Genomic DNA, 13015 nt, shown 5'->3' on the forward strand with positions numbered 1-13015 from the left:
TTATCAGTGTTTTTTAGCTTTATTACTGATATCCCACTTCTAGTTTAACTTCAAATGGGCGATGCTAGGTGCCCGTCGCATGCCCACCGTCCGATTGGTCCAACTGTAGCTGTTTGATCCCTACCTCACCTTATCCCTCCTCAATGGTGGTGTGGAGGCGTAGCTTACGGATGGTTCTGCCTGGAGGTGTTGCTAGTCCGTCGCATGGCCATGCAACACCGTAGGAGTGTTGGCTTCCCGGCTTTGAGCGACCTCACAGCCAGGCTTCATCCGAGTGTTGGCTTCCCGGCTTTGAGCGACCTCACAGAGCTTCATCCCAATGAAGCTCCATGAGGTGGCCATCGAAAGGTCTCTGTGAGGGTTTCTCCTTTCAGATCTGATGGTTGACTTCGACGGGCATTATAAACTATCGATAACGGCTTGACGCATAGGAATGTTTGTGCAGCGACGGCGGTCCACATCACCTGTAGCTGTTGGGATCATGGAAAAGTAGTGGAGGCAAAACATAACAAACTTGACGCTGATGCTACTTGAGCACTCGGTCTCGAGCTCCGGGGTGAAAACCTAGATCTGAATTGCGTTGGTTTTACCTGGCAATGGCGATATTTTTATGCCGTACCTTGTTGAAGGCATTACTCGGATATGCTCGGACTGGTTTTTCAAGGTGAAAGCCTAGATTCTGGCCTTGCGTGGTTTGATCCGGCGATGGCGGCGGTTTAGCGTTGCTCCCTCCCTGAAGGCGGTGCTGTTGAAGAATCTCACCATCTGTGTGCTGTCATGGGATGATTGGTAAGGATATGTTCATTATTGTAGTTTGTCGATCGCCGATCTAATCGGTTTGAGGTTTTTTTTTCCATCGCCTACGCATAGCTTTGGTCTTACATGACTTTTGCTATTTGCTGGCGTGTTTTATTTGTTTGTGTGTTGGTGTTAGCTGTGTGCATCCTAACTATGCAGAAGCCGGATATGTGTTCATTGTATTTGTAAACCCTTGATGCTCCATTTTGAGCTAATAGAATCCACCCTCCATGTTCCTAGTAGCTGATTTCTTTTTACGCATACCACGTGACACAACATTTATTTTTAGCATATCGTTCAGCCTATCAAGCCCACACACGTCGAGCGGTCTAAAAATTGACCGTTTACCTGTACATGCTACTCGCGCGGTGATTCTCAGCTGAAGCTGCTTATCAGTACATTCTTTGAGGGGAAGACGAAGAAGCACAGGAACTTGCCTAGAGAGATCTCAGCCGTTGGGTATAACACATCTTGACCGTTTGTTGCACGTACCTGTTCAGTACTACGCTTTCTCCCCTGTTTCAGTATGCTGCCTTCTCCCCTGTTTCTGTCTGAAGGTGTTCGAAATTCAGAAAAGTGCAGACAGCGGTGCTCCTTGCAGCTTGTTTGAACTTTATCTCGATGGGCAGAATGATGAATGCCATTAGAGTTCTTGACGACGAGGAAGCGGCTCTGCCCGGCTCCACCAGCTCCTTAACAGGAACGGTGCAGGTCCGGCCCCTCGAGACCACCAGCTGCTCGGTTGGCTGGAATGGCACCGGACGTAGTGCATGCATGTGAGTTGGCTGGACATGTAGTACGTCCTTAGCATTGCCCATGAGCTCGTACTCGCGAGAGTCATGTGTGTCCGATCCGTAGACTCCTCTCGTGGCGGAGATCGCCGTTGGGGGTAGTCCGACCACAAGGCCTTCATACGCCGACCAAGACAGGCCCATGTAAAATCATGCAATATGGGCCGACTCCTTTGACTCAGCAGGATTTTAACGAAATCACTAATTAAGGAATACTCATTGCAAAGAACACTTCATCTTCTCAGGTCGTGACAAGTGACACACATGCAGCGTGCCACTTGTCGCAACCTGAGAGTTTTCCTTTTTTCGTAGATTCGTTTATTCAAAACGTTTTATCTCTTAAACCGTGCGTCCAAATCTTGAACCGTTTTCACCGTTGGATTCTTCGCGTCGAGATCTTCAAAACTAGATCTCATGTTGAGGTTTTGACTCACTTTTTTTACGAAAAAATCGGACAAAAAACCGAACCGGGAGCACGGGTTTTTTCCCTTTCCGAAAAAGGCACGCCCGCGCCTCTCGCGAAATCACAACTCTGCCTCTCGTGGAAGCAAAACCGTGACTCTCGTAGAAGGAAAAAAAACAAAAAACGCGTATTTTTTCCCTTTCCGAGAGGCACGGCCGTGGAAAGCACAACCATACCTCTCGCGGAAGCAAAACCGTGACTCCCGCGAAAGAAAAAAAATAGAAAACGCGTTTTGTTTTTCCCTTTCCGAGAGGCACGACCGTGACTCTCGTAAAGCACAACCGTGCCTCTCGCGGAAGCAAAACGTGACTCTCGCGAAAGAAAAAAAACAGAAAACGTGTTTTGTTTTTCCCTTTCCGAGAGGCACGGCCATGACTCTCGCGAAAGCACAACCGTACCTCTCGCGGAAGCAAAACCGTGACTCTCGCGAAAGAAAATAAAACATAAAATGCGTTTTTTTCCGTTTTCGAAAGGCACGGCCGTGACTCTTGCTAAAGCACAACCGTGCCTCTCGCGGAAGAAAAACCGTGACTCTCACGAAAGGAAAAAAAATGCGTTTTTTCGGGCAAAAAATGTTTTTCGGATTTTTTTATTGAAAAGCTAAGGAAGACCGGGGGAAAACCAAAATGTCGAAAAAACCCGGGAAAAAACTGTTTAAAAAGCCGAAAACGCATGCGGAAAAATAAAAAAACAAAATTCAGAAGGAGCGTCCAGAGCGCGACATGTGGCGAATGGCTGAGAGCGCGCCAAGTGGCGCTGATCGTTGCGAGGCTCCCGAAGGAGCGCTTGTTAACTAGTTGCTCTCGGATTTTAAATCAATGTTGATCGCGTCTCTATTAATCCTGCCGATCTGGGCGGGGTCGTCATTGGGCGCGGCGGAGACGCCACAACAGCGGATCCGGCTTGCCTGCTCCCTCTCCATGCTCTCATCCGTGCTCCTACTTCATCCTACGGCTGTTCTTTTCTCTTTTTCTTTTCTAATCTAATCATGAGAAGGGAGAAGGCAAGTCTCGTCCCACAACAGCCGCGAAGGAGCGGACGTCACCAACAGTAGGAGTTGAAGACGTCGCTGGCAGGGAGGACGTTGACGATGAGGTCGCTGACGAGTTGGAGGAAACTGGCGGCTCGCGGGAAGCATATGACGAACGCACTGTTGAAGCATATGCATAAGGGTAGCCCGACCACAAGGCCTTCATACGCCGACGTAGATAGGCACATGTAAAATCATCCCATCCCTTGACTCAGCAGGATTATGAATCGGTACTGATCGCGTCTCCGTCAATCCCGCCGATCTGAGCGACAGTACCGGCGCTGGAGAGCCACCACGATCCACTGCGGACACGTGTTGGCAGCCGCGCGCCAAGAACTGGCCCAACACAGGCGATGGCGTGATCCGGCGCGGCGGCAGGGGGCCTCTCCATGTGCCCATTCGAGGAGCGCGTGACACCCTCAAGCCAGACGACGAGGATGGAGTACTCCGGCGTGGTGGCGCAGTCGTCGTTGATCCAATCGGTGGTGTATCCCTTGACTGATCCTTCGTCCCATCTACCATGGCATCGATTTGAACCCTGCAAGACATCAATTCCATACTTGTGTGGCCCGAGGTGGTCTCCGACGGCGAGGACGATCGTCTCTCCCAGAATCGCGATGCCAGAGTTGCAAACCTGGCATCTTCCCAAAATTCCTGCACGATCTTGGCCTCCGTCTTCCTTCTCCGGCGAACCACCGGGGTCCACTCCATAGATGTCTCACCATCGACTAACACATCCATCGCCATCCTGATCCCAACGGCCGGCGCGCCCTCCTCATCGGAAGAACCATAATCCGAGCCGAGGCACGAGAACTGAGATCCACTGGAACCCCCTGGCTTGGAGGACGACGCCACTGAGGGCAGGGGAGATCGGATCGCCAGCGTTAGGCGGTGACTGCGAGTCACCATCCCTTGTATCCCTTCCAGTGCACACAGGGATAAATCGGCCGGGATAAAGAAGGACTGAAGGAACCGACCAAATGACCAATCGCTTGCGAAGCGCCTTTCAGTTTACTACTATAGACGATCTTTACTTTGCATGGGACACTTCCCTATTGTTGGATGATCGTCTAATCATTGTACGTCGAGTAGCAGCAAGCGAGAGAGCTTCAGCGACTGATTAACCCATAATTACCACTCAAGTGATTTGAAAACATAACGCCAGCAAGTATGCAGGGGGGCCCTTGCCCCCCTCCCCCTCTCCCGCCACTGCAAAGGTTGTCCCCTTCAGATAATTACCACTCCGCTGAAGGTCTTCAAGTGAGCTCAAGTTTTCCAACTGTGGAGGAAACATGCCATATATATTGTTGCACTCAAGGTTGAGATATTTGAGGCTAGTTGCGCCACAAGCCCAGTTAACAGTGTCGAACTGCATTTGAACTGAACTGGAATGTCGATGATCTTGAGCCTGGTGAGGTTCGAGCGGGGCACAAAATGGCCTGTGAGGTTCGATATGTGACTGTGATACCTGCTTTGATGGATAGCAGGGTTTCCCTCTCCCTCGCGATGCATTCTCCTCCATCATGTGTCCTCCATGTATCTGTCTTGGGCCACCCTATTGTGGTTTCTGTGAGCAGGGGCAGGAAGAATGCAAGTGCAAAGCATGGTGGATTTGAATCTGAAATGTGTCTCATTGCTGAACTTCATTGTTATAGGAGCGGTGTGAATGATGAGAGGTATTATCGCAGTCAAGACGCAGTGGCCCGTGGTCAAACCAAATCGATGTTGGAACGTAGAAGAAAAAGAAAGTGTTCAGCACTTGGCGGGATTGACCGCATCAACATGGACGAAAGAGAATCTAAAGGGGCAATTTCTTCTTCGCACCGCTTCGGTCCAGTGTGATTACCTCTCTGTCATGCTAGTGCTGGTGGAGTCAAAATAGAGAAGAAAGAAAATGATCTAACGAGACATTTTCATTTCCGAATTGCTTTAGTTCAGTTTTATTACTCTGTCATACTAGAGTTAGTGGAGTTAATGACCAGCTGTTCATGAAGTACAGTTTAGTCTGTATCTGCAGTTTGCAATTCCCACTGTGTGTGTAACATGATTCATCATAAAGTTAGTATGTTGATGAATAGAAAAAGTTATTTCATCACTTAAATTCTGTACTACAAAACCTCTCGCTATGTATCACTGACACGCAGAATAATAGTCGTCTGAGTCATTCCTCACTGCAGCGCCAAAGAAAAAGAAAAACAAGATACTGGAAAATAATGGGCCGAAAAAAAATTAGGGAGGAAATAGAATTGTTGCTGCCCAGGATCGAACTGGAGACCTTCAGTGTGTAAGACTGACGTGATAACCACTACACCACAGCAACTGTTTATTTATTTCTAATTAACGCCGTAATTGTACGGTAAGTGTTATTATTACATTCCTAGCCTCTTTACCGTTGGTATCCTCGTCCTGTTATCTTCAGCGTGATAACATTACGCACCAAAACAACTTTTATCATTGTTTGTCTAAATCATCGTTGTTAATAATAACTTGTACTTCCTCCGGTTCATATTAGTTGCCGACAATAAATATGGGTCGAAGGGTGTCGGAGTAAATAGCCATGGGTAGCCTAGCCGGCTTCCCCTGGCCCTTCTGAAAAAATTACGAGCCCGTCCGGCTCTCAAGAATCCAAGACGTAGGGCTGCCTTCCCCTTGCTGGCTGTCACCTAGGCCGGCTTTCGGAAGGCGACCCGACTCTAGCCCTCACGAAGAAAGTCACGGGAGGGCCGACTTCGAGAAGCCGGCCGCGAGAAGGCCGACTCCAAGAAGCCGGCTCCCATAAAGCGGTCGAGACCGTACCCTCAAAGTTTGCATCCACCTAGCGACGATGAGACGGGGCGTGGCTACAGTGAAGCCTACCACCCCCGAATCCCAGAGCACGACCGACACAGTGCGCCGTACGGGTAACCACGACCCGCCCGGCGAAACACTGTTGCCCTGTTGACCCTGACGCCATCCATGTTGAGCGGCCAGTACGGTCTACGAGCGGTGGGCCCCTTCGGGCAGAGAGACACCCGAAGGCGGCCACACCTCCCCCAGTCGGCCCAAGAGAGAGCCGGCTCCCCGCAGCCGGCTTGCCATCTTCCTCGAAGGAGACGCTCCATTAAGGAGACAAGGCGTGGTGAGGCTACAGTAATCGCCCGCCGGGCGGCGGTACTGTAGCCACGCCCACCACGACGAAGCCCCCGTCACCAAGATAAAGCAACAGTAGCTAGCTGCCGACCAGGTCCCGGGCAGTGGGGCCTACCTGTCGACCGAGAAGCCGACAGCCGGCGGGACCCACCAGTCGGCGGGCCCTAGCGGCCGGCGCAGAAGCCGGCGAGCGCAGTCACAGACGGCAGGGCCCCGCGCCCAGTCGGATTACCATTGTACCCCCGGGGGTTAGGCCTATATAAACCCCCCGGGGCACCCATGCAAAGGGTTCGACCCCTAACTAGTTTTAGCCACCATACAAGGAGAAGAAGCAAGCTAGCCGTGCCCTTCTTCCTCCTCCCACCAAACAGCTCACGGAGCATTGTGTAGCTACTTATCCATCTAGTGATCATGCGGAGACCCCGCAGAGCAGCAGTAGGGGTGTTATCTCCACGGAGAGCCCCGAAGCTGGGCAAGATCCGCCGGCGTGCATGTCTTCGCCTCATCCCGTTTCCAGGCACCGGCGATGTCTTACTGGCTCCCACAATGATAAGCCACCCGTTGGCATATGTCGCACCTACCACTCGACATTTGGCGCCCACCGTGGGGCTGGGTGCACCGTCGTCCGGAGACCTGTTCTGGACGGGAACCCTCTTCCTCCCCAGCGAGCGTAGCCAGCCCGGCACGCCCGATGGCGCTTGCCAAAACGCGCTGCAAGGCGTCACCAGCATCTGCGCGGCGAGCAGCCTCGCCGATCTCCTCGACGAAACCCTCATCTCCGACGAGCTCGCCTCCGATGCGGGCACCGACCACCTCGCCAACCTCCTCGGCCAGCTCCATGTCTCCAGCGAGCCCGCTGTGGACCTGGAGTCGGTTGGCTCCACCGACCCGATGCCTGTCGACTCCGACACGACCTCCTTCGACACCTTCCCCACCAACGTCGCGATCTACAACGACCCGCTTCCTCGGACCGACGGCCGCGATACTGTCACCACCGAGGTGATGGTCGTCGGCCACGGCGGCCCGACCAACGAGAGCGCCCACGACGTCCAGCACGCGGCGGCCCATGACTTGTCGGTCCCCCCTCCCGGCTGATGCCGACGACGAAGCACTGGAGGCATGCCGCCTCGCCCTCCTCGCAGAGGGCCGGAGGCTGGCTTCCGTGAGACACCTCACTGAGGCCTACCAGCGCGAAGCTGACCGTGCCGCCTTCGGCATGCCGGCCCCGGGCGGGCCAAGCCGGGCCGGCGTTGTCAAGCAATGCGGCGCCGTCATCGCCGACACGCTGGGAGTCGACCCCCGGTCTATGCCACTCCGCTCGAGAACCTGCGTGCCGCCCAGGCGGCCGTGGACGAGTTGGACGGCTTGGAGGCCGAAGAACTCCCCCACATGACCCGGCGCATCCAGCAACTGATTGACGCGGCGGCACGGCGGCACGAAGCCGACGCCCGCGCGGGAAGCCCTCCCCCGCTCCGAGACCACGGCGCGACGTCCCGGACGCCGACTACGAGCAACACCCGCGCGCGGCGCGAGAGAGAGCCGGCGGCCAGCCGAAGCCGAACCCGAATCTCCATCGAGCGAGACGCAGACGGCCATCCCCGAGCCATGGAATGGCGGGGCAACCCACCTCCGCCTCGACCCCGTGGAGAGAGATATCCCACCCCGCCGCCAGTGGCGCACCCGACTCCCAGCGGCCGACTAGGTCGCCGCGAAGGAGTCGGCGAGAACGACGCCCGCCATCGGATCGACCGCCTGGCGCGATCCCTGGCGCTGGAAGAAGAAGACGATGTCGGCCCGCCTTGTTTCGGCCCCCGCATCCGCGACGAGCCTTTCCCTAAAGGGTTCTCGCTCCCAAGAGACACGCCCAAGTATAACGGCTCCGTGAAGCCGGAAGATTGGTTGATCGACTACTCCACAGCGGTCAGCATAGCCAATGGCAACCGGCGCGTTGCCATGAAATACGTGCCCCTCATGCTGCAAGGCACGGCACGGACCTGGCTCAACAGCCTCAAGCCTCTCAGCATCAACAGCTGGCTAGATTTCACCGAAGCTTTCGTCCGCAACTTCACCAGCACCTACAAGCGGGCTCCCAAGCCCAGGCAGCTCTCCCTGTGCGTACAGGGCCCAGCCGAGTCCACTCGCGACTACCTCACGCGTTGGGCCGAGCTCCGTAATTCTTGCGAGGGGGTGCACAAGGTGCAAGCCATCGAATACTTCACTGCCGGGTGCCGAGAAGGTACCCTCCTCAAGCATAAGCTCCTCTGCGACGAGCCGACTACCCTCGACGAGCTTCTGGACATAGCAGACAAATACGCCACCGCCGACTCTTCGATGAAGACCGAGCTCCAGGTAGACGCGTCCGAGAAAGTACTCAACCCGGCGCCCAAGACGCCGGCAGGGGATTCCGGCCGACGCCCACACCCGAACAACCACAAGCGCAAGGGCCCTGCGCCGCCTCCCACCAGTCGGCAGGTGGCCACGGTCGAAGACGCGCCGCCTGAAGGGCGGCCCGCGCCCAAGAAGCCCAAGGGCGGCCGGCCGGCTTGGCAGCCGGCTTTCTCCTACGAGCAAACTCTCGACGCCCCATGCAAATTCCATAGCGGCGCGAAGCCGTCCAACCACACAACCCGGAAGTGCCATTGGCTCACCCGAATCTCTAAAGGTGAGGGGCTCGCGCCGCCTCCACCTGCCGGCCCACCGCCTCCGGCCCCGCCGCCTCCGGCCGCTCGGCCCACAGTCGGAGCCGTGCATGACGAGTTCCCCGACGAGCAAGCAACCTACATCGTCTTTACGAGCCATCTCGAAGACCGGCGCGGCAAACGCTGAGAGCACCAGGAAGTCAGTGTGGTTGCTGCCAACCCCGCCGGACACATGCATTGGTCAAAAAAACCCATCAGCTGGAGCTGGGCCGACCACCCAGAGGTGATGCTGTCCCCCGGCTCTTATGCATTGGTCCTGGAAGCCACCCTCGCGACGGACAGACGCGCTGCCCGCTTCTCCCGCGTGCTGATAGACGGCGGGAGCAGCATCAACATCCTGTACCGTGACACCCTGGAGAAGCTAAATGTCAAGACGAAGCAGCTCATGCCAACTCGGACAGTGTTTCATGGCATCGTACCCGGCTTGTCCTGCGCCCCCATTGGCAAGATCAAGATTGATGTACTCTTTGGGGACAAGGAGCATTTCCGCCGGGAAGCAGTCTGGTTTGAAGTGGTGGACCTGGAGAGCCCCTACCACGCGTTGCTTGGCCGACCCGCCTTGGCCAGGTTCATGGCGGTTCCCCACTATGCATACCTCAAGATGAAGATACCGAGTTCCAAGGGCGTCATCACCGTAGCCGGCGATTACAAGAAGTCTTCCGAGTGCGCTGCCGCCAGCAGCCGGCTGGCCGAGTCCCTTGTGATTGCCTAAGAGAAGAAGATGTTGGACCGGGTCGTGGCCATGGCCAGCAAGCAGCCGAACCAGTCCCCCGACCCCAAGGAGTATGATGCCCAAGGATCTTTCCAGCCGGCCAAAGAAACCAAGAAGATACCCCTTGACCCCGAGCACCCCGAGAGGTTTGCCGTCATCGGGGCAAGCCTGAACAACAAATAGGAAGGCGAGCTCGCCGATTTCCTCCGTGAGAATCAGGACATCTTTGCATGGTCCCCCAGGGACATGCCGGGTGTTCTGAAGGAATTCGCCGAGCACAAGCTACACGTCCGGGAAGACGCGAAACCAGTCAAGCAGCCCCTCCGCCGACTATCAGAAGAAAAGAGAAGGATTGTAGGGGAGGAGATAGCCCGGCTTCTGGCAGCCGGCTTCATTATGGAAGTTTTCTTTCCAGAGTGGCTTGCCAACCCGGTCCTCGTGTTAAAGAAGAACAACAAGTGGCGCATATGTATAGACTACACAAGCCTCAACAAGGCCTGCCCTAAAGATCCCTTCGCCCTGCCGAGGATTGACCAAGTGATAGACTCCATGGCCGGATGCGAGCTGTTGAGTTTCTTGGATGCTTACTCAGGATATCACCAGATAAAGCTAGACCCGGCCGACCACCTGAAGACCGCCTTCATCACGCTATTTGGAGCCTTCTGCTACCTGACTATGACATTCGGTTTGAGAAATGCCGGTGCCACTTTTCAGCGTTGCATGCAGAAGTGCCTCCTCAAGCAACTCGGCAGAAATGCTCACGTCTACGTGGACGACATTGTGGTGAAGACAGAGAAGCGCGGCACCTTGCTGGAAGACCTTAAGGAAACATTTGAGAACCTACGCCAGTTCCAAATCAAGCTTAACCCCGAGAAATGCGTGTTCGGAGTGCCAGCCGGCCAGCTCCTAGGCTTCCTGGTCTCCGAACGCGGCATCGAATGCAACCCGGTGAAGATCAAGGCCATCGAGAGAATGGAGATCCCCACCAAACTTCGAGACATCCAGAAGTTCACCGGATGCTTGGCCTCCCTGAACCGCTTCATCAGCCGGCTCGGAGTGAAAGCTCTCCCTCTCTACCGCCTCATGAAGAAGAGCACCCACTTCGAGTGGAACGACCAGGCCGACCAAGCTTTTCACGAGCCGAAGAAGATGCTGGCCACGCCGCCTGTCGTAGCGGCGCCGACTGAGAAAGAACCCATGCTCCTTTACATTGCCGCAACCTGCCGGGTGGTCAGCACCGTCATCGTAGTCCAACGCCCAGAAGAAGGCCGAGCCCAGCCGGTCTAGAGGCCGGTGTATTATTTGAGCGAGGTGCTGTCCGCCTCAAAGCAGAACTACCCGCACTACCAGAAGATGTGTTACGGCGTGTACTCCACCGCCAAGAAGCTGAAGCCCTACTTTCAACAGCATCCCGTCACGGTCGTATGCACCGCCCCGCTGGCCGAGATCATAGGCAGCCGGGATGCATCCGGCCGGGTGGCGAAATGGGCCATCGACTGGCCCCTTACACGATCTTCTACCAGCCCCGCACCGCCATCAAGTCCCAAGCACTGGCCGACTTCCTCGTCGACTGGGCCGAGACCCAGTACCTGCCGCCGGCTCCCGACTCCACCCATTGGCGCATGCACTTTGACGGGTCCAAGATGCACACCGGTTTGGGAGCCGGCGTCGTCCTTACCTCTTCCAAAGGCGACAAGCTCAGATACACGCTGCAGATTCACTCCGCCGCCTCCAACAATGTAGCCGAGTACGAGGCACTCATACACGGGCTCCGGCTTGCCAAGGAACTCGGCATCCGCCGGATCCTATGTTATGGTGACTCGGACTTGGTGGTTCAGCAATCATCCGGCGACCGGGACGCCAAGGACGCAAATATGGCAAGCTACCGTTTCCTGGTTCAGCAACTCAACGGATACTTTGAAGGATGCGAGTTCCTCCACGTACCGCGAGCCGACAACGAGCCAGCCGATGCCCTGGCTCGGATAGGCTCCACTCGGCAAGCAATACCGACCGGCGTCGCTCTACAACGCCTCCTCAAGCCATCTATCAAGCCGTCTCCAGAGTCTGATTCCATCTTCGTGCCGCCTGACCCCGATGCGGCCGGGTCCGGCTCGAAGAACCAAGCAGGCGACCCAAGGACTTCAGTAATCGGCCTGGGGACTTCGGCAACCGGCTCGGGGACTGCCACACCCGGCTCGGGGACTGCGGTAGCCGGCCCGGGGACTGCACCAACACAACAGCCGGCGACCGACTCCAGCATTTCACCGCCCAGCCCGCCCACCCTGGTGGCGGTAGCCACTTTGGCAGTAGGAGAAGTCGCGGCTCCGTCATGGGCTCAGTCCATCCTCAACTTCCTAGTAAACCAAGATTTGCCGGCTGACGAAACAGAGGCAAGACAAGTCCAACATTGAGCCGGAGCCTACACAATCGTCAACAGAGAACTCGTCAAGCGCAGTGTCACTGAAGTTATCCAACGGTGCGTCGAGCAAGAAAAGGGCATTGCAATCCTTAGAGACATTCAACAAGGAGAATGCGGCCACCATGCGGCTTCAAGATCACTCGTCGCCAAAGCTTTCCGCCATGGTTTCTTCTGGCCGACTGCTTTGGATGACGCCAAAGAATTAGTTAAATATTGCAAAGGGCGCCAACTCTTCAGCTCCAAGCAGCACATGCCGGCTTCGGCACTCAAGACCATTCCCCTCACCTGGTCTTTCGCCGTTTGGGGACTAGACATGGTGGGCCCATTCAAGATGGCGCACGGCGGCATGACGCATTTGCTCGTCGCCGTGGACAAATTCACCAAGTGGATTGAGGCAAAGCCGATCAAGAAGCTGAATGGGCCGACTGCTGTGACATTCATCGCAGACATAACAACTCGGTACGGCGTTCCACACAGCATCATCACCGACAATGGCACGAATTTTGCCAAAGGAGCCTTGGCACGTTTCTGCGCAGCGCAAGGTATCCGGCTGGACCTAGCGTCCGTCGCCCACCCGCAGTCAAACGGCCAGGTCGAGCGAGCCAACGGCCTCATCCTCTCCGGCATCAAACCCCGACTGGTCGTACCACTGGAGCGGTCAGCCGGCTGTGGGCTCGATGAGCTGCCGGCTGTCCTCTGGAGTCTGCGCACTACCCCAAACAAGTCAACCGGCTTCACTCCTTTCTTCCTCGTGTACGGTGCCGAGGCGATCATCCCAACCAACATCGAGTTCGACTCGCCCTGGGTAACCATGTACACGGAGGCGGAGGCCAAGGAAGCACGAGAAGACGGTGTCGACCTGCTGGAAGAAGGCCAGCTGTTAGCCCTCAGCCGGTCTTCCATCTACCAGCAGGGTTTGCACCGCTACCACAGTCGGAAGGTCAGGCCAAGATCTTTCCAAGAGGGCGACCTTG

General features: G+C 55.8%; 1 non-coding gene across 1 annotated transcript; it reads right to left on the bottom strand.

Moving 5' to 3' along the window:
• Nucleotides 1–5329: 5329 nt before the first annotated feature.
• TRNAV-UAC lies at nt 5330–5402 on the bottom strand. The gene has a single exon. It is a non-coding gene; the product is annotated as a tRNA-Val (tRNA).
• Nucleotides 5403–13015: the final 7613 nt, after the last annotated feature.

This window comes from Triticum dicoccoides, chromosome 1A (genome assembly GCF_002162155.2).
Source record: "Triticum dicoccoides isolate Atlit2015 ecotype Zavitan chromosome 1A, WEW_v2.0, whole genome shotgun sequence".
NCBI lineage: Eukaryota > Viridiplantae > Streptophyta > Magnoliopsida > Poales > Poaceae > Triticum > Triticum dicoccoides.